Here is a 19669-nt window from a genome sequence, read left to right on the forward strand (position 1 = left end):
GAGGAGAAGGAGGATTTTAATATGTCAGGTTTAAGAAGACAATATGAGGATGTAAAAAAGGCAATCCCAAGGCAATGGCTGGATGAAATAAGCAAAGGGGGGAGAAACGAAAACAAAATGGATGTGTTTTTTAAATGGAAAGATAAGTGGGTTGACTTAAATTTGGGAACTGTTGGAATGTTTTACTGTTTTTTTAGAAATTCAGTTTTTAAAAAAACCTATTGCTAATGTATTTTGGATGAGGCATTTTAATGAAGTCAACGAGAAAGATATTCGGAAGATCCTAAAATGGCAATGGTTGGATGTGGAACTAGAATGTTTGGATTATTTTATAAGACACAATGTGTTTTTTTACTGAAATGAGATTGTGTTTAATGAAAAAAGAAACAAATGCACAGTGCAAAGTATGTAAAAATGCTGATGAAGGTATTTTACACTTGTTTTTATATTGTGAAAAACTGACCCCATTTTTTTAAAGAACTAAAAGAGACAATTAATGCTTTGAGGGATAATAAGGGGGATTTGAACTGGGAGATGAATTTTATGTTAGGAATGAATGAGAAAAATGCAAATAAGAAACTAATTAATTTATTATTAATTTTGGCAAAAAAGGCAGTTTGGAAAAGGAGAAATGTGGCTAAAAACAGGGATTTTATTTTACATTTGTGGTTACTGTTTGAAAGGATGGTTGAAGACTATGTTCAAATATTGTATAATTATTTTAAATTGGAAAACAAGGTGGGGAATTTTTACAAAATATTTGTTGTGTGTATTCTTGGTCAAATGCATATTGCCATGCCTGAAAAGGATGTTGTTTAGTTTTTTTCTAATGTTTATTTGATTGCATGTAAAAATGATGCTTACTAAATTAAATTATATAATAATCTTGCAAAAAAAAAAAAAAAAAAAAAAAATAGAGTCAATGCCCGATCTCTGAATATTAGCAGGTTTGGGCCTGGTTAGTACTTGGATGAGAGACCGCCTAGGAATACCAGGTGCTTTAAGCTTTTGGGTTTTCTTTTCCTACTTATATAATGTACTGGCGATTAGATTGGCTGATCTTTAAAAAGCCCTCTCTTTGCAGCAGTCTTCGCTTACGGCCATACCAACCTGAGGGCGCTAGAGAGCTACAGGAAGTGTTGGCTGCAGTTGGGAGAGGAAGGCTCTCCTCCATTTTGATTTTTCTGTTAGTGTTTGTTTTGTGAGTTGTTTTAGGACTTTTAGTTTATTTTTTGTGAGGTTTTTCAGTTTTAAACCACCTAACAGCAGCATCTTGCTGGCTGGAGGGTGGTTAATTTTTTGTTTGTGTTTATTTACAATGGATGGATTATTGGCAAACGACACTGGACTGGCTGGAGAGACACACATGGCAAACGACACTGGACTGGCTGGAGAGACACGCATGGCAAACGACACTGGATTGGCTGGAGAGACACGTAAGGCAAACGACACTGGATTGGCTGGAGAGACACGTAAGGCAAACGACACTGGATTGGCTGGAGAGACACGCATGGCAAACGACCCTGGACTGGAGTATCGACAACGAGCAGGACACGGTAAAAAACAAGATGCAAGAGATAAATTTGGTGAAAGGAAATACTTTTAATGCAAGGGGACTAATGGACATGGGTAAATTTGAAAAGGTGAAAGAAATGTGATTTTATTACAAGAAACTAACTGGAGGGAAGAGTACATGACTGAAATAAGGAAAAGGTGGAGTGGAGAGATTTTTTATAACAATGGTGATGGGAGGCTGGGAAGAGGAGTTGCGATTTTAAATATAGCTGCAAGCAGCGATGTCGGGCTCAAGCCACCAATGCCATCGCCACCCCGGTGGCATCAGGTAAACTGTGCCCAGCGGGCACATGCATTCACAATATCCCTCTGGCAGTGAGGTTTTAAAGGATATGGCGGTTAAAGGGTTAATCCGAATCATCTAGACTTTAAAATCACATTCACAGAACAATATATATGTATAACTTTAGTAACACTTTACAATAAGATTCCATTCATAAACATTATGTTAACATGAACAATATTTATATAGCATTCATTCACGTCAGTTAATATTCCAAACTTAAACATTAAAACATTGTTTTATTGTGATTTTTTTCCAAGCACATTTTACCAATTCCTAACCATATCAATCTTAATAACTACCATTATTTTTTTATTTAATCATTTATGAGTGCTATACAATAGTCCAGGAAAGCTGGAAGAGAAAAACAGGTCAAGAAGAACTGACAAAAAGAATTGCAAAATAATTAGGAAATAATGTGAAGATTAATTTTTAGTCAATTCTGCAAGACAGACTTTCAGGAAAGGAGGTGGAATAAAAATGAGCTCCTAAATCTTAATCCTGGATTCTGGAAGATATATTCCTCAAACCATCGAACAAGAGGAGGTGGTGCTGGTCCTTCACGAGTCACTCTAATCTGTTCATAAAGCCTATATATAAAGACTTAATATATAGTATTTCACAATACTTCATGGTATTCTAATTAAATCATTTTTTAGAATCTTAGATCTCTCAGAGCCTGACACCGAGTAATTCTGGAGACTCCAGGAAAGTGGCAGTTCTGTAAAATGTTGGCGCTGGAGACTAAATGCTCCCTGATAGTTTCACACCTAATTCACTTAACACACACACATACACACACACACACACACATTACCCACAATGACAGTGGGACTGAGTGACATCAGATGTATGATAGTTTTTTAATTTTCTATCATCCATATAGTGTTGTATAGTCATGAAACTATTGTCATGAGACCAGTCATTCTGAGGAAATATGCCTCAGAATGACTGGTCTTCTATGTGTACATTTTTTTTTAAGTGTTTAGAAGCTGCACTTTAAAAAAATAAAAATACATTTACTGGTTCCTTTTTTACTATTATTTAAAAAAATCACCACGACAAAACCCTTCAAGCTATCCAAAATTCATTCACACCTGTTCTGTAAGATTAATTCTTTAAACAGTGGTAAAAGAGGATGTGGTGCTGATCCTTCAAGAGTCACTCAAAACGTATCTGTCCATAAAGCCTATAAAGAATTATTCTTAATATACAGTTCACAATACTTCAGCTTGTTATTCTAATTAAGTGAGGGTCATTTTATCAGTAAAATACATAAAATACATATTATTTTATTTGAAAGATTTCTATAAATTATTTAAATCATACTCGTTTCTCCAATAATTATTTAAAAGTAATCCTATAGCTCCCTCAGGTGGCCATTATAGGTACTAAGAATTGCAAGCTTGATTTATAAGTTATGATAGTTTAAATTTTATGCTGGCTCTTGAAAATGATAAAGCTATGAAACTTACTGTGCTTCCTTCAAATGAGGACTTCTACTTATATAAAAAATTATGAAGAGTTAGAATGAAAAATTGTAAAGATATAGTAAAATAACTATTGTATTTTTTTATGTTACTTTAATAAATCTCTGTGGCAACACCATTTAAGCTATCCTAAACCCATTCACAATTTAACATCTCAGTATTTTGGCATAATGTTGAAAAAGGAGTATGGAGTAGTATGAGGAGGAGTATGAATTCATTTACAGGCTGATTTTATCATAAATCCACAATAAAATTTCTGAGTTCTGTATCAATCTGTGTTGTTGTTTGTTTATTTTTATCTTTTATTTTTCATAGGAAGATAACTTACTCTCCTTTTTAATAAATGTGCTTATAAACCAAGGACAAGCTATTTATAGCTGTATTTATAAACTGCTTACTACTGACTATTGATATTGGGACAAGGCTTTATAAAGCATGAACTGACTATTTACTAATGAGTGCAGTTATTATAAAGTGTTATCAATGAATTTGCTAATGTTAACAAATTAGACATTATTTTACAGTGTTATCAAATCCTTAAATGACTCATAAGCATTTGTGAAAGTTCTGCTTGCATTACAGCTTAGTATTGATCTGTGAGCTGAACAGATTTACTGTTACATCTATGAGATTATGTAAATTCAAATAAATATAATGTCACAGGATGTCATAGGTCAGTATCAAATGAGTTCGAAATTATTATTTGCAGCACAAATAAGTTTTTTTTAGGATTTTTAAAAATCCCTAAAACTGTCAGAAAAAGGTTAAGGCCTAAGCTATTTCTATGTGAGTGGCTAAATTTATTTTTGTTTTTATAATTGTAATACACAAACTATGAAATTATACAAAATGTATAAAAAGGTAAATAAATAAATACGCACACATTAAAAAAGCAGCCAAGTCGAATGAGTTTCCTTTTTTATATAGATTAAAATTGAAGACAGAAGCAAGTGGTAAATGTGGTCACTTTAATATTCAAATCCAGTAGATCCAGTTTATGTTCACGTGGCTGTTTTCGTTTATATTCGCCAAGCTATTATGTGTTTTGTAATAATCTTGTCCGTTATGTGTTCGTTCGTACGACGAAAGGCAGAATCCTGCAGCTCGAGAGATATATGTTATTCTGCCAGTCGCGCTTTCAAATAGTCTTGCACACTTAAACAGGTCACAAACACCTGCATTTACCTCTTGTAGTGTTACAATGGGTTTATTGTGTGCATTTGTGGTAATATTTTATTTAAAAAAGCTCTTAAACAAGAATAAATTCGTTTGTTTTGAGCTCGACACTGTACGCGCTGATCGGAGGCGTGATTTCAGATAGGCAGCTGCAAATATTTCATTTTCACACAAACAGTTCAAAAACATCTGAATTTAGCTCTTGGTGTGTTCTAATTGGTTGATTGTGTGATATCGCTGTAATAATTTATTTTTAAAAGCTTTAAAACAGGAATAAATTCGTTTTTTCTGAACTCTTCACTCCAGACGCTCGTGGTCACAGCGGTGATTCATCTCTCCTATTTCTCACGTATCTCTGGCCAGAAATAATTTATCCATGAGCCCTGAACCGGTAATAATCAGATATGTTGGTTTAGCTTGTCAGTGTGAATTAAATCTAAGTATTTGTTTGTATTTTTAACCGATTTAAAAGTGAAAGTAAAAGTCCGGGAATTGAACCTGTAGGGGCGCAATTTCTCTCAGACAATGGAAGTCTGAAGCACATATACTCAAACAGAGGGACAGAGTGAGATGAGATGTCTGACAGTTTTTTAATTTTCTGTTATCCATACAGTGTTGTAAAGTCGTTAAACTATGCATATTTCCTCAGAATGACTTTTTCATCTGTATGAAAAAATTCTTTGACGTGTTTGGAAGCTGCAATTTAAAAATACAATAATGATTCCCTTTGTAAGGTCATTTAAAAAAATCACCACGGCAAAACCATTCAAGCTATCCAAAATCCATTCACAATTTAAGTTCCTATCAGAAATACTGATGTGTGTTCAGAGTTTTGTGAAATTCTAAGTATGTTATTTGCCTCAAAATCACCTGAGAAGTATTCCAGTTTGACATGTTGCCACGCCAACAATTTTTTAGATATCAATATCCCCCTTGCAGATTTATATCGGCTGTGTTTTAACATTATTCTGATGAAGTTTGAAGCAAATCGAGTAATAATAAGATGCTGAATTCAAATCATTTTGAAAATGACACACTTCCTTCTGCCAGTTGGTGGCGCTATAACTTTGACTCCTAATAGTCACATATATGCGATCGACATCATACAACGAATAATCTGATGAAGTTTGATTAAAATCAGGAAATGTATGTGGACGGTATTAGACACTTCCTGTTTCTCATTTCTCGCCATAATTTCAACGCCTCGCCACGAGCAAACCGTTCGAGATATCAAAAATCCCCTGGCAATTTTTCATCCCCAATGTCTTGAGATCATGTTGACCGAGTTTGGCGGCAATCGAGAAAAAAACCTATGACAAGTATTTCAAATTCCAGAGCATGCGCTTTTTACATAACTCTAAATAGCTGACTTCCTGTTGGGTGGAGCCTATGACATGCAATACGAAAGTTGTTCGGCACGATGAGATCTATATGTGTACTGAGTTTCATATGAATATGTGCAAGTATGTGTGAGCTATACATCAACATTTCTGACTGTGTTCCAGGGGGCGCCGTAGAGCCCCTGTGCCACGCCCGGGTCCCAGCCTCTGCAGGCTCCTAAAGGCCACAGATTCCAAAGTGTGCGCAAATTTTCAAGAGTTTTTGAGTATGTTAAGGACCCCAAAAGCCCCCACAACTTTGACGAAAAATTTGAATACTAAACCCTAAATAGCCAACTTCCTGTTGGGCGGAGCCTATGATATGCAATACAAAAGTTGTTTGGATTGATGAGATTTATATGTGTACCGAGTTTCATTCGTCTATGAGCAAGAATGTATGATATATGGCCCTCCATATTCCAGGGGGCGCTGTAGAGCCCCTGTGCCACGCCCGTGTATCAGTCTCTGCCCGGCCCTAATGGCCGCAGGTTCCAATCTGTGTGCCAATTTTCAAGACTTTTTAAGCACGTTAAGGGCCCCAAAAGCCCCCGAGACGTTGGAAAAAAATAATAATAATAATAATAATAATAATAATAATAATAATAATAATAATAAAAAATAATCCTAAGGAAAACAATAGGCCTCTCGCCCTTTGGGCTTGAGCCCTAATAAAAGAAAACTGTGGGGTATCATGTAAAACAATATATAATGACATATATGGGAAATGTATTGTGGTTGAAATGGAGTATGAGGAGAAAAAAGTTATTGTAGTTAATATTCATGCACCGACTGTAGAGAATGAAAAGAAGGAATATTTTAATGTATTAAGAGATTTTTTAAAAAAGCATGAAGAGGTTATTATGATGGGTGATTTTAATACCGTTTTGAGTAAATTAGAAATGGGTGAGGGAATGGTTTTTAAAAATGATAAAGGAAGAAAAGAACTGAAATTATTAATGGGAGAAAATAATATAATTGATGTATGGAGAGAAAGAAATGAAAAAAAGAAAGAATATTCAAGGAGGCAATTAGTAGGGAATTTTATGTGTAAAACAAGGATTGATTTTATTTTATGTACAAGGAACATTGAAGGTTTTATCGGTAACATTAAATATGAAGAATCAAGTTTAAGTGACCATAAACCAATTTTTATGCAAGTATACTGGAATTCAGTGAAAAGAGGGCCGGGTGTATGGGTTTTAAATGTAGAGGTTTTGAAGAATGAGGAGTATGTTTTAAGTAGAAAAAGAAATTATTGAAAAAGAAAAGGAGAATGAAATGTACAGTGAAGATAAAAGGATGTGGGGGAAAAATGTTAACTATTTAGTTAAAAAATTCACAATAAAGTATTGCAAATTAATACAGATATGTAAGAGGAAGAAGGAGAAAGAAATAAGAGAAAAATTGGAAAAGGAATTAAATGAGAATGGGAAAGACATACAAAAAATAAAAGAATTGGAGGGAATATTGAAAGAAATGGAAGAGAAAAAATATGAAGGTGCAAGACTAAGAAGTAAAGCTAAATGTACTGTGGAGGGAGAAAAATGTACAAAGTTTTTTTTTGATCTAGAAAAAATAAGAGGGAAAGCTGGAATGATTAAAGAAATAAGAGGAAAAAATGGTGTAGTGGTGGAAACAAATGACGAAATATTAAAATAAGTAAAAGCATATTATGAGAACCTGTTTAGTACTGAGGGGTTGAAGGAAGATGATAAATTGGAGTTACTTAAGCAAATAAAAACAACAGTAGGAGAAGTAGACAAAAAAGAGTGTGATGAAGAGATAAGAGAAGAAGAGATAAAAAGAGCAATAAGTGAATTAAACAAAAATAAAAGTCCAGGTATAGATGGTTTGGGGAGTGAATTTTATATCGTTTTTAAAGATTTTTTAACCAGTATTTTAAAGGAAGTATATGAAGACATTTTTAAGAAAGAGGAAATGAATCAGAGAATGGGGATGGGATTATTAAAGTTGATATATAAAAGAAAAGGAGATAAAGTAGACTTAAAAAATTATAGACCAATTACAATGCTGAATACAGATCTGAAAATTTTAACAAAAGTTTTAGCTAACAGATTGAAAGAGGTAATGCCAACCATAATTAAAACAAATCAAGTGTATGGAGTTAAAGGGAAAGATATAGCGGACACAACTTTAAGTATAATAGATAGGATAAGATGTATGAAAGAAAAAAACAAAAAAGGATATGTTATTAGTTTGGATTTCGAAAAGGCTTTTGATAGAGTGGAGCATGAATATTTATTTGGAATTTTAAGAAAGTACGGGTTTGGGGAAAATTTTATCAAGTGGATTACAATTATATATAGGGGAGCAATAACAAGAATACAGTGTAATGGTTTTTTAACTGAATGTTTTAAAATTACTAGATCAATAAGACAAGGATGTCCATTATCAGCGCTTTTATATTCTTTAGTTGCAGAACCATTGGGATTAGCTATTAAAATAGATGAAGACATAAAAGGGATTAGCTAATATTTCAATTGAAGGAAGTGGGGGAAATGAAAAAATATTTCAATATGCATTGAAGGAAGTGGGGGAAATGAAAAAATATTTCAATATGCAGATGATATACAACAATAATAGTTAAAGATATAGAGAGTGTTAATAAAGTAATGGAAGTAGTACAGATGTTTTGTAGGGGATCAGGAGGTAAAATAAATGAAGAAAAAACAACATATGTGAGATTTGGAGGAGTAAATGTTTTAACGGATTATTTTCATTTTAAAGAAACAAAAGAAATAAGGATTTTATGTGTTCTAATGGGAAAAGAAGAAAGGAATGTTAAAGAAAAAATGTGGGAAGAAATAGTAGGAGGAATTGAAAGAAGGTTAAATTTTTGGAAATTGAGGACTTTAAATTTAAAAGGGAAGGTTTTAATTTTAAATGTGTTAATGGTGTCAAAGTTGCGGTATGGTTTATATGTGACTGCTATGCCAATGTGGGTGGAGAAAAGGTTGAAAAAATGTTTTTTAGATTTTTTATGGAATAGTGAACCATCAAGAATTGCATATAGTACGTTAATAGGAGAAGCGGGGAAGGGAGGGATGGGATTAATTGATGTAGAACAGAGAAAAAATTGCTTAAGAATTAAAATAGTAAAAAAATATCTGGATGAAGGTCACAAAACAGCATGGAAAAGGACAATGGAGTATTTTTTAAACAAATGTGGGGATTTTAACATGGGGGATGGAACTTTATGGATGAAAACGAAGAATTGGATGACAGAAAGATTACCAGAGTTTTATAGAGAAATGTTTAGTGCCTGGGGAAAATTTTTAGACAAAGTAGAGTATGATCCACATGGGAGAGAAAACATTTTAAATCAACCTCTGTTTTTAAACAAAAACATTTTAAAACAAGACAAAGAAATGTTTTTAAAGAAACGGTTGGATATGGGGATAACAAGAGTGAGAGATGTTTTATATGAATTTAAAGAAGGATTTTTACCGACACAATTTATTGTGGATGCAATGGAAGAGGCAAAAGAAGATTACAGTGAACAAGAAATAAAAAATAAATATGATATCATTAAAAATGCAATACCTAAAGAGTGGATTAAAAGAATAGAAAGTATGGAAGGAGAACCAAAAGAGAAATGTATTAATGTGAAATTGGGGCAAAAACTGTATGATTTTAAGGAATGTACTGTGAAAATGATTTATTGTGCTTTTAGAGATGATGTTTTTAAAGAGCCGATTGTAAATGGATACTGGGTGCAGAAATTCAAAGATTTAAAAAAAGAGTGTATATGGAGAAACATGACGGGGAAATGTGTGGAAACAAAATTGGAATGTTTGGAGTATTTTATAAGGCATAAAGTGGTTTTTACTGATGTTATTTTAAATTAAATAGGAATGGAAGAAAATGCTCTGTGTAAAGTGTGCCAGGAAGAAGAAGAGGGGATTTTACATATGTTTTTACAGTGTAGAGAGCTGGAGGACTTTTTAAGGAAATGTAAATGTTTAAATAAAGATGTGACTGAGGAGTGGGATGAAAATGTGATGGAATGGAACAGAGTTGTGATGTTTGGTTGGGAAAAAAAGTGTAAAAACAAAAGTTTCATCAATCTGTGTGTAATGCTAATGAAAAGTGCAATATGGGACAGAAGAACTGTGGCTAAAAAGGAAAAAATTGTGTTGGATGTTTGGAGTGTGTTTAAAAGAAAAACAGAATTATATATTGAAAGACTGTATGTGTACTTTAAAGGTATAAATATGTTAGACTCTTTTTATGATGTTTTTACCCCAAAAGTTTGTTGTGTTTTAAACGATTTAATATGGAAGTTGCCCGGAAAGTGGAAGAGTTTTTTTTAAATTATCGATGTAAAGGGAAGATGTGTAATGTGGAGATGTGTAAAGACGATGTTCTGTATTTTCTATTTGACTGTGTTTAATCTATTGTATTTTATTGATTGAAATTTCTTAATTAAAAAAAAAAAAAAAGAAAAAAAAAAGGCAATGCTCGATCTCGTCTGATCTCGGAAGCTAAGCAGGTTTGGGCCTGGTTAGTACTTGTATGGGAGACCGCCTGGGAATACCAGGTGCTGTAAGCTTTTTGGAAATTTTTCACTTAGTATATAATAATTTTGCCAAACAATAGAGTGAATGCCCGATCTCTAAATATTAGCAGGTTTTGGCCTGGTTAGTACATGGATGGGAGACTGCCTGGGAATACCAGGGCTTTAAACTTTTTGGAAATTTTTCATGAATTATATAATAATATTGCAAAAAAAAAGATAAAAAATAAATAAAGAGTCAATGCCCGATCTCTGAATATTAGCAGGTTTGGGCCTGGATAGTACATTGTAGCAGAAATGAGTCGAACCAGACAAATCAAAGAGTCTATCAGAGCTGTGTGCATTGAAACGAGAGCCGAACTCCTCAGGAAGTCATAAATCAGTTCTAGTGCCACAAGAACCAAGCAAGATAACCAACCAACCAACTTGTTCACACAACAGCTTTCAACATTAACACCAATAGAACAATTATTGACAATTTTAATTCGGAGAAGAGATTGTCAAATTTATTGTTCGTGATTGGAATGCAACGCTGGACATCACATGTAAACCCAGGAGATCAAGTTAAATACTTGCATTGACTTCCCCCCAGCCAGTGAAACCAGACTGAAATTCCTAAGGGGGAAGGGCTTTAAACCTTTGTCTTCACAGAAAAGTCCCTTTGCCAGAGAATGGCAAAGAAACTGCTTTTTATACATTATATATGGACCAGAATGAACTCAAAAAGACTTATAAATGAATCGTTCCATTGCTTAACTCCATATTAATTTATGTGTAACCCACACATTTGACTATCATGTATAATCACTTATTGTGTATGTCTTTTGATAACTATAGGATACATAGTCATGTCTAGTATTGACATAATCAAATTTTCTTGCTTGATATTGTCCTGACAATCATTTATTTGTAAAATATATCATAATTGTGTTATAGGAATCATGTCCAAAATTAGATCCTGTGAGGCAAGAACCACATGCTTTGTAAGATAAACAAATGATTTATGACCCCAGACCCAAGACCATATCTGATTGGTCAAGGCAACATTTGAGGGGTGGCCAACAAGGAAGTTTAAATACTTTGCACACGATGTAATTTTGCTTTTAGTCTGCTTTCAGTTCCAGCCTTGCTCGTGCTATCAGTCATGCTATTAGTCATGCCTGCTCTTAGCTTTTAGCTTGTAGCTTTGCTACCTAGCTTTAGCTTGTAGCATCTAGCCATGCGGTTAGTCATCATTGTTCTTTGAGCGCGGTTCAAGCGTGCCTGCCTGCTGCTACTATGCCACAATGAGAAGGAACACAACCTAGTCTCGTCAAACTTTATTTCTTTTCTTTTCCGTTTGAGAGTTTCGTGTTCTGAGTTAAGTTTTGTAACGTCGAGTCTCCGACGCCTGACCTCGGATGCCCGTTCAACTTCGACCAGCGCACACGACTCTGCACTTTCAGCCAACGCCCAACAACCACGGGCTTCCCAAGACGTCACTTCACTACTGAACTTCCAGCCAATCAGCGACACCGGGATACCCCTTTCAACGGGAGTCCCTTTCACAGGAAACGAAGGCAACGTATCCCCAGATATTTGTTGTGCTGGTGTATCTAATATAATTTTAGTCACATTGAGGAACTCAATGCGAGCGCTAATTACGTGATTGATGGTTGTTCATGTCTATGCAATTTAACGTATTGCTGTAAACTTGGGATTCCATATTTCCATTCTCTTAAACTCATCTTTCCCTAACTTTCGACCTTCCTGCAACTTGTGTGAATGTGTGTGTGCGTGCGTTTATGTGTTAGATTAGTTTATATGTCTTAGATTTATCTAATAAAGCCTTATTCATATTGAAAAGAGAAGTATCTTGTGTTTTGTGCTTACAAGTTAATGTCTTAAACTGCCGATCTTGTTACTGTGCTAATTGATAGTGTTTTCACTATAGTTTGGATATTAGTATCCAGCGCAGATTTGATGTTAAACGGCTCGTTCACTGAACCGCAAGCGCGTATCCGTGACCCGCCGTGAAACAGTGATTCTGTTCAAATTCCCTTTAAAATCTTAAATGATTCCTTTTGAGCTAAATTGACCTGTTTCCCTTACAACATGGATGGGAGACTGCCTGGGAATACCAGGGCTTTAAACTTTTTGGAAATTTTTCACAAATTATATAATAATCTTGAAAAAAAAAAAAAAGAGTCAATGCCCGATCTCTGAATATTAGCAGGTTTGGGCCTGGTTAGTACTTGGATGAGAGAACGCCTAGGAATACCAGGTGCTTTAAGCTTTTGGGTTTTCTTTTCCTACTTATATAATGTACTGGCGATTAGATTGGCTGATCTTTAAAAAGCCCTCTCTTTGCAACAGTCTTCGCTTACGGCCATACCAACCTGGCAATGCCCGATCTCGGAAGCTAAGCAGGTTTGGGCCTGGTTAGTACTTGGATGGGAGACCGCCTGGGAATACCAGGTGCTGTAAGCTTTTTGGAAATTTTTCACTTAGTATATAATAATTTTGCCAAACAATAGAGTCAATGCCCGATCTCTAAATATTAGCAGGTTTGGGCCTGGTTAGTACTTGGATGAGAGACTGCCTAGGAATACCAGGTGCTTTAAGCTTTTGGGTTTTCTTTCCTACTTATATAATGTACTGGCGATTATACTGGAATATCAGGTGCTGTAAGCTTTTTGGAAATTTTTCACTTAGTAAATAATAATTTTGAGTCAATGCCCGATCTCTGAATATTAGCAGGTTTGGGCCTGGTTAGTACATGGATGGGAGACTGCCTGGGAATACCAGGGCTTTAAACTTTTTGGAAATTGTTCACGAATTATATAATAATTTTGCAAAAAAAAAAGAGTCAATGCCCGATCTCTGAATATTAGAAGGTTTGGGCCTGGTTAGTACTTGGATCGGAGACCGTCTTGGAATACCAGGTGCTTTAAGCTTTTGGATTTTCTTTCCTACTTATATAATGGCGATTAGATTGGAATACCAGGTGCTGTAAGCTTTTTCGAAATTTTTCACTTAGTATATAACAATTTTGCCAAACAATAGAGTCAATGTCCGATCTCTGAATATTAGCAGGTTTGGGCCTGGTTAGTATATGGATGGGAGACTGCCTGGGAATACCAAGGCTTTAAACTTTTTGGAAATTTTTCACAAATTATATAATAATCTTGCAAAAGAAAAAGAGTCAATGCCCGATCTCTGAATATTAGCAGGTTTGGGCCTGGTTAGTACTTGGATGGGAGACCGCCTGGGAATACCAGGTGCTGTAAGCTTTTTGGAAATTTTTCACTTAGTATATAATAATTTTGCCAAACAATAGAGTCAATGCCCGATCTCTAAATATTAGCAGGTTTGGGCCTGGTTAGTACATTGATGGGAGACTGCCTGGGAATACCAGGGCTTTAAACTTTTTGGAAATTTTTCACGAATTATATAATAATCTTGCAAAAAAAATAAATAAAAAAATAAATAAAAAAAATAAGTGGGAAAAATGCCTGATCTCTGAAAATTAGCAGGTTTGGGCCTGGTTAGTACATGGATGGGAGACTGCCTGGGAATACCAGGGCTTTAAACGTTTTGGAAATTTTTCACAAATTATATAATAATCTTGCAAAAAAATAAAAAAAAAAAAATAAAAAAAAAAGATTCAATGCCCGATCTCTGAATATTAGCAGGTTTGGGCCTGGTTAGTACTTGGATGAGAGACCGCCTAGGAATAGCAGGTGCTTTGAGCTTTTGGGTTTTCTTTCCTACTTATATAATGTACTGGCGATTAGATTGGAGTACCAGGTGCTGTAAGCTTTTTGGAAATTTTTCACTTAGTATATAATAATTTTGCCAAACAATAGACTCAATGCCCTATCTCTAAATATTAGCAGGTTTGGGCCTGGTTAGTACATGGATGGGAGACTTCCTGGGAATACCAGGGCTTTAAACTTTTTGGAAATTTTTCACAAATTATATAATAATCTTGCAAAAAAAAAAAAAAAAAAAAAGTCAATGCCAAACCTGCTCAATATTAGCAGGTTTGGGCCTGGTTAGTACATGGATGGGAGACTGCCTGGGAATACCAGGACATTAAACTTTTTGGAAATTTTTCACAAATTATATAATAATCTTGCAAAAAAATAAATAAATAAAGAGTCAATGCCCGATCTCTGAATATTAGCAGGTTTGGGCCTGGTTAGTACTTGGATGAGAGACTGCCTAGGAATACCAGGTGCTTTAAGCTTTTGGGTTTTCTTTCCTACTTATATGATGTACTGGCGATTAGATTGGAATATCAGGTGCTGTAAGCTTTTTGGAAATTTTTCACTTAGTAAATAATAATTTTGCCAAACAATAGAGTCAATGCCCAATCTCTAAATATTAACAGGTTTGGGCCTGGTTAGTACTTGGATGAGAGACTGCCTAGGAATACCAGGTGCTTTAAGCTTTTGGGTTTTCTTTCCTACTTATATAATGTACTGGCGATTATATTGGAATATCAGGTGCTGTAAGCTTTTTGGAAATTTTTCACTTAGTAAATAATAATTTTGAGTCAATGCCCGATCTCTGAATATTAGCAGGTTTGGGCCTGGTTAGTACATAGATGGGAGACTGCCTGGGAATACCAGGGCTTTAAACTTTTTGGAAATTGTTCACGAATTATATAAAAATTTTGAAAAATAAAGAGTCAATGCCCGATCTCTGAATATTAGCAGGTTTGGGCCTGGTTAGTACTTGGATGGGAGACCGTCTAGGAATACCAGGTGCTTTAAGCTTTTGGATTTTCTTTCCTACTTATATAATGTACTGGCGATTAGATTGGAATACCAGGTGCTGTAAGCTTTTTGGAAATTTTTCACTTAGTATATAACAATTTTGCCAAACAATAGAGTCAATGCCCGATCTCTGAATATTAGCAGGTTTGGGCCTGGTTAGTACATGGATGGGAGACTGCCTGGGAATACCAAGGCTTTAAACTTTTTAGAAATTTTTCACAAATTATATAATAATCTTGCAAAAGAAAAAGAGTCAATGCCCGATCTCTGAATATTAGCAGGTTTGGGCCTGGTTAGTACTTGGATGGGAGACTGCCTGGGAATACCAGGGCTTTAAACTTTTTGGAAATTTTTCACGAATTATATAATAATCTTGCAAAAAAAATAAATAAAAAAAATAATTGGGAAAAATGCCCAATCTCTGAAAATTAGCAGGTTTGGGCCTGGTTAGTACATGGATGGGAGACTGCCTGGGAATACCAGGGCTTTAAACGTTTTGGAAATTTTTCACAAATTATATAATAATCTTGCAAAAAAAAAAAAAAAGTCAATGCCCGATCTCTGAATATTAGCAGGTTTGGGCCTGGTTAGTACTTGGATGAGAGACCGCCTAGGAATACCAGGTGCTTTAAGCTTTTGGGTTTTCTTTTCCTACTTATATAATGTACTGGCGATTAGATTGGCTGATCTTTAAAAAGCCCTCTCTTTGCAGCAGTCTTCGCTTACGGCCATACCAACCTGGCAATGCCCGATCTCTAAACATTAGCAGGTTTGGGCCTGGTTAGTACATGGATGAGAGACTGCCTAGGAATACCAGGTGCTTTAAGCTTTTGGGTTTTCTTTCCTACTTATATGATGTACTGGCGATTAGATTGGAATATCAGGTGCTGTAAGCTTTTTGGAAATTTTTCACTTAGTAAATAATAATTTTGCCAAACAATAGAGTCAATGCCCGATCTCTAAATATTAGCAGGTTTGGGCCTGGTTAGTACTTGGATAAGAGACTGCCTAGGAATACCAGGTGCTTTAAGCTTTTGGGTTTTCTTTCCTACTTATATAATGTACTGGCGATTATATTGGAATATCAGGTGCTGTAAGCTTTTTGGAAATTTTTCACTTAGTAAATAATAATTTTGAGTCAATGCCCGATCTCTGAATATTAGCAGGTTTGGGCCTGGTTAGTACATGGATGGGAGACTGCCTGGGAATACCAGGGCTTTAAACTTTTTGGAAATTGTTCACGAATTATATAAAAATTTTGAAAAATAAAGAGTCAATGCCCGATCTCTGAATATTAGCAGGTTTGGGCCTGGTTAGTACTTGGATGGGAGACCGTCTAGGAATACCAGGTGCTTTAAGCTTTTGGATTTTCTTTCCTACTTATATAATGTACTGGCGATTAGATTGGAATACCAGGTGCTGTAAGCTTTTTGGAAATTTTTCACTTAGTATATAACAATTTTGCCAAACAATAGAGTCAATGCCCGATCTCTGAATATTAGCAGGTTTGGGCCTGGTTAGTACATGGATGGGAGACTGCCTGGGAATACCAAGGCTTTAAACTTTTTAGAAATTTTTCACAAATTATATAATAATCTTGCAAAAGAAAAAGAGTCAATGCCCGATCTCTGAATATTAGCAGGTTTGGGCCTGGTTAGTACTTGGATGGGAGACTGCCTGGGAATACCAGGGCTTTAAACTTTTTGGAAATTTTTCACGAATTATATAATAATCTTGCAAAAAAAATAAATAAAAAAAATAATTGGGAAAAATGCCCAATCTCTGAAAATTAGCAGGTTTGGGCCTGGTTAGTACATGGATGGGAGACTGCCTGGGAATACCAGGGCTTTAAACGTTTTGGAAATTTTTCACAAATTATATAATAATCTTGCAAAAAAAAAAAAAAAGTCAATGCCCGATCTCTGAATATTAGCAGGTTTGGGCCTGGTTAGTACTTGGATGAGAGACCGCCTAGGAATACCAGGTGCTTTAAGCTTTTGGGTTTTCTTTTCCTACTTATATAATGTACTGGCGATTAGATTGGCTGATCTTTAAAAAGCCCTCTCTTTGCAGCAGTCTTCGCTTACGGCCATACCAACCTGGCAATGCCCGATCTCTAAACATTAGCAGGTTTGGGCCTGGTTAGTACATGGATGAGAGACTGCCTAGGAATACCAGGTGCTTTAAGCTTTTGGGTTTTCTTTCCTACTTATATGATGTACTGGCGATTAGATTGGAATATCAGGTGCTGTAAGCTTTTTGGAAATTTTTCACTTAGTAAATAATAATTTTGCCATCAATAGAGTCAATGCCCGATCTCTAAATATTAGCAGGTTTGGGCCTGGTTAGTACTTGGATAAGAGACTGCCTAGGAATACCAGGTGCTTTAAGCTTTTGGGTTTTCTTTCCTACTTATATAATGTACTGGCGATTATATTGGAATATCAGGTGCTGTAAGCTTTTTGGAAATTTTTCACTTAGTAAATAATAATTTTGAGTCAATGCCCGATCTCTGAATATTAGCAGGTTTGGGCCTGGTTAGTACATGGATGGGAGACTGCCTGGGAATACCAGGGCTTTAAACTTTTTGGAAATTGTTCACGAATTATATAATAATTTTGCAAAAAAAAAAAAAAAAAAAAAGAGTCAATGCCCGATCTCTGAATATTAGCAGGTTTGGGCCTGGTTAGTACTTGGATCGGAGACCGTCTAGGAATACCAGTTGCTTTAAGCTTTTGGATTTTCTTTCCTACTTATATAATGGCGATTAGATTGGAATACCAGGTGCTATAAGCTTTTTCGAAATTTTTCACTTAGTATATAACAATTTTGCCAAACAATAGAGTCAATGTCCGATCTCTGAATATTAGCAGGTTTGGGCCTGGTTAGTTCATGGATGGGAGACTGCCTGGGAATACCAAGGCTTTAAACTTTTTGGAAATTTTTCACAAATTATATAATAATCTTGCAAAAGAAAAAGAGTCAATGCCCGATCTCTGAATATTAGCAGGTTTGGGCCTGGTTAGTACTTGGATGGGAGACCGCCTGGGTATACCAGGTGCTGTAAGCTTTTTGGAAATTTTTCACTTAGTATATAATAATTTTGCCAAACAATAGAGTCAATGCCCGATCTCTAAATATTAGCAGGTTTGGGCCTGGTTAGTACATTGATGGGAGACTGCCTGGGAATACCAGGGCTTTAAACTTTTTGGAAATTTTTCACGAATTATATAATAATCTTGCAAAAAAAAAAAATAAAAAAAAAAATAAAAAAAATAAGTGGGAAAAATGCCTGATCTCTGAAAATTAGCAGGTTTGGGCCTGGTTAGTACATGGATGGGAGACTGCCTGGGAATACCAGGGCTTTAAACGTTTTGGAAATTTTTCACAAATTATATAATAATCTTGCAAAAAAATAAATAAAAAAAAAGTAAAAAAAAAAAGATTCAATGCCCGATCTCTGAATATTAGCAGGTTTGGGCCTGGTTAGTACTTGGATGAGAGACCGCCTAGGAATAGCAGGTGCTTTGAGCTTTTGGGTTTTCTTTCCTACTTATATAATGTACTGGCGATTAGATTGGAGTACCTGGTGCTGTAAGCTTTTTGGAAATTTTTCACTTAGTATATAATAATTTTGCCAAACAATAGACTCAATGCCCGATCTCTAAATATTAGCAGGTTTGGGCCTGGTTAGTACATGGATGGGAGACTGCCTGGGAATACCAGGGCTTTAAACTTTTTGGAAATTTTTCACAAATTATATAATAATCTTGCAAAAAAAAAAAAAAAAAAAGTCAATGCCAAACCTGCTCAATATTAGCAGGTTTGGGCCTGGTTAGTACATGGATGGGAGACTGCCTGGGAATACCAGGACATTAAACTTTTTGGAAATTTTTCACAAATTATATAATAATCTTGCAAAAAAAAAAATAAATAAAGAGTCAATGCCCGATCTCTGAATATTAGCAGGTTTGGGCCTGGTTAGTACTTGGATGAGAGACTGCTTAGGAATACCAGGTGCTTTAAGCTTTTGGGTTTTCTTTCCTACTTATATGATGTACTGGCGATTAGATTGGAATATCAGGTGCTGTAAGCTTTTTGGAAATTTTTCACTTAGTAAATAATAATTTTGCCAAACAATAGAGTCAATGCCCAATCTCTAAATATTAGCAGGTTTGGGCCTGGTTAGTACTTGGATGAGAGACTGCCTAGGAATACCAGGTGCTTTAAGCTTTTGGGTTTTCTTTCCTACTTATATAATGTACTGGCGATTATATTGGAATATCAGGTGCTGTAAGCTTTTTGGAAATTTTTCACTTAGTAAATAATAATTTTGAGTCAATGCCCGATCTCTGAATATTAGCAGGTTTGGGCCTGGTTAGTACATGGATGGGAGACTGCCTGGGAATACCAGGGCTTTAAACTTTTTGGAAATTGTTCACGAATTATATAAAATTTTGAAAAAT

At 35.2% G+C, this 19669-nt stretch overlaps 2 long non-coding RNA genes and 1 pseudogene across 5 annotated transcripts; all 3 read left to right on the forward strand.

Annotated features, from left to right (window-relative positions):
• Positions 1 to 12800: 12800 nt before the first annotated feature.
• On the forward strand, positions 12801 to 12909 carry LOC127966969 (uncharacterized; annotated as a pseudogene).
• Positions 12910 to 12957: 48 nt separating this feature from the next.
• Positions 12958 to 19621, forward strand: LOC127966160 (uncharacterized). Of its 4 annotated transcripts, XR_008155553.1 has the most exons (5): positions 13322 to 13789; positions 14466 to 14726; positions 14931 to 15008; positions 15639 to 16176; positions 19377 to 19621. It is a non-coding gene; the product is annotated as an uncharacterized LOC127966160 (long non-coding RNA). The 4 variants fall into 4 exon arrangements; XR_008155552.1 differs by lacking the exons at positions 13322 to 13789; positions 14466 to 14726 and adding an exon at positions 12958 to 12986 and having other exon boundaries at positions 14816 to 15008; XR_008155551.1 differs by lacking the exon at positions 14466 to 14726 and having other exon boundaries at positions 13323 to 13789; positions 14816 to 15008.
• LOC127966162 (uncharacterized) lies at positions 16513 to 18999 on the forward strand. Its single transcript, XR_008155555.1, has 3 exons — positions 16513 to 16552; positions 18262 to 18350; positions 18882 to 18999. It is a non-coding gene; the product is annotated as an uncharacterized LOC127966162 (long non-coding RNA).
• Positions 19622 to 19669: the final 48 nt, after the last annotated feature.

This window comes from Carassius gibelio, chromosome B10 (genome assembly GCF_023724105.1).
Source record: "Carassius gibelio isolate Cgi1373 ecotype wild population from Czech Republic chromosome B10, carGib1.2-hapl.c, whole genome shotgun sequence".
Classification (NCBI taxonomy): Eukaryota; Metazoa; Chordata; class Actinopteri; order Cypriniformes; family Cyprinidae; genus Carassius; species Carassius gibelio.